This window comes from Oryx dammah, unplaced genomic scaffold, assembly GCF_014754425.2.
Source record: "Oryx dammah isolate SB20612 unplaced genomic scaffold, SCBI_Odam_1.1 HiC_scaffold_8, whole genome shotgun sequence".
Classification (NCBI taxonomy): Eukaryota; Metazoa; Chordata; class Mammalia; order Artiodactyla; family Bovidae; genus Oryx; species Oryx dammah.
In genome coordinates, this window is record NW_024070192.1 from 35,270,744 (window position 1) to 35,273,203 (window position 2,460).

A 2,460-nucleotide genomic window follows, 5' to 3' on the forward strand; every position below is an offset into this window, starting at 1 on the left:
CCATCACCAACTCCCAGAGTTCACTCAGACTCACGTCCATCGAGTCCATGATGCCATCCAGCCATCTCATCCTCGGTCGTCCCCTTCTCCTCCTGCCCCCAATCCCTCCCAGCATCAGAGTCTTTTCCAATGAGTCAACTCTTCGCATGAGGTGGCCAAACTACTGAAGTTTCAGCTTTAGCATCAGTCCTTCCAAAGAAATCCCAGGGTTGATCTCCTTCAGAATGGACTGGTTGGATCTCCTTGCAGTCCAAGGGACTCTCAAGAGTCTTCTCCAACACCACAGTTCAAAAGCATCAATTCTTCGGCACTCAGCCTTCTTCACAGTCCAACTCTCACATCCATACATGACCACAGGAAAAACCATAGCCTTGACTAGACGGACCTTAGTCGGCAAAGTAATGTCTCTGCTTTTGTATATACTATCTAGGTTGGTCATAACTTTTCTTCCAAGGAGTAAGCGTCTTTTAATTTCATGGCTGCAATCACCATCTGCAGTGATTTTGGAGCCCAAAAAAATAAAGTCTGACACTGTTTCCACTGTTTCCACATCTATTTCCCATGAAGTGATGGGACCGGATGCCATGATCTTCATTTTCTGAATGTTGAGCTTTAGGCCAGCTTTTTCACTCTCCTCTTTCACTTTCATCAAGAGGCTTTTTAGGTTCCTCTTCACTTTCTACCATAAGGGTGGTGTCATCTGCATATCTGAGGTTATTGATATTTCTCCCGGCAATCTTGATTCCAGCTTGTGTTTCTTCCAGTCCAGTGTTTCTCATGATGTACTCTGCATAGAAGTTAAACAAGCAGGGTGACAATATACAGCCTTGACGTACTCCTTTTCCTATTTGGAACCAGTCTGTTGTTCCATGTCCAGTTCTAACTGTTGCTTCCTGACCTGCATACAGATTTCTCAAGAGGCAGGTCAGGTGGACTGGTATTCCCATCTCTTTCAGAATTTTCCACAGTTTATTGTGATCCACACAGTCAAAGGCTTTGGCATAGTCAATAAAGCAGAAATAGATGTTTTTCTGGAACTCTCTTGCTTTTTCCATGATCCAGCAGATGTTGGCAATTTGATCTCTGGTTCCTCTGCCTTTTCTAAAACCAGCTTGAACATCAGGAAGTTCATGGTTCACGTATTGCTGAGGCCTGGCTTGGAGAATTTTGAGCATTACTTTACTAGCATATGAGATGAGTGCAATTGTGCAGTAGTTTGAGCATTCTTTGGCATTGCCTTTCTTTGGGATTGGAATGAAAACTGACCTTTTCCAGTCCTGTGGCCACTGCTGAGTTTTCCAAATTTGCTGGCATATTGAGTGCAGCACTTTGACAGCATCATCTTTCAGGATTTGAAACAGCTCAACTGGAATTCCATCACCTCCACTAGCTTTGTTCGTAGCTATGCTTTCCAAGGCCCACTTGACTTCACATTCCAGGATGTCTGGCTCTAGATTAGTGATCACACCATCATGATTATCTTGGTCATGAAGATCTTTTTTGTACAGTTCTTCTGTGTATTCTTGCCACTTCTTAATATCTTCTGCTTCTGTTAGGTCCAGACCATTTCTGTCCTTTATTGAGCCCATCTTTGCATGAAATATTCCCTTGGTATCTCTAATTTTCTTGAAGAGATCTCTAGTCTTTCCCATTCTGTTCTTTTCCTCTATTTCTTTGCACTGATCGCTGAAGAAGGCTTTTTTATCTCTTCTTGCTATTCTCTGGAACTCTGCATTCAGATGCTTATATCATTCCTTTTCTCCTTTGCTTTTCACCTCTCTTCTTTTCACAGCTATTTGTAAGACCTCCCCAGACAGCCATTTTGCTTTTTTGCATTTCTTTTCCATGGGGATGGTCTTGATCCCTGTCTCCTGTACAATGTCATGAACCTCATTCCATAGTTCATAAGGCACTCTATCTATCAGATCTAGGCCCTTAAATCTATTTCTCACTTTCACTGTATACTCATAAGGGATTTGATTTAGGTCATAGCTGAATGGTCTAGCAGTTTTCCCTATTTTCTTCAATTTAAGTCTGAATTTGGTAATAAGGAGTTCATGATCTGAGCCACAGTCAGCTCCTGGTCTTGTTTTTATTGACTGTATAGAGCTTCTCCATCTTTGGCTGCAAAGAATATAATCAATCTGATTTTGGTGTTGACCATCTGGTGATGTCCATGTGTAGAGTCTTCTCTTGTGTTGTTGGAAGAGGGTGTTTGCTATGACCAGTGCATTTTCTTGGCAAAACTCTATTAGTCTTTGCCCTGCTTCATTCCGCATTCCGAGGCCAAATTTGCCTGTTACTCCCGGTGTTTCTTGACTTCCTACTTTTGCACTCCAGTCCCCTATAATGAAAAGGACATCTTTTTTTGCGTGTTAATTCTAAAAGGTCTTGTAGGTCTTCATAAAACCGTTCAACTTCAGTTTCTTCAGCGTTACTGGTTGGGGCATAGACTTGGAT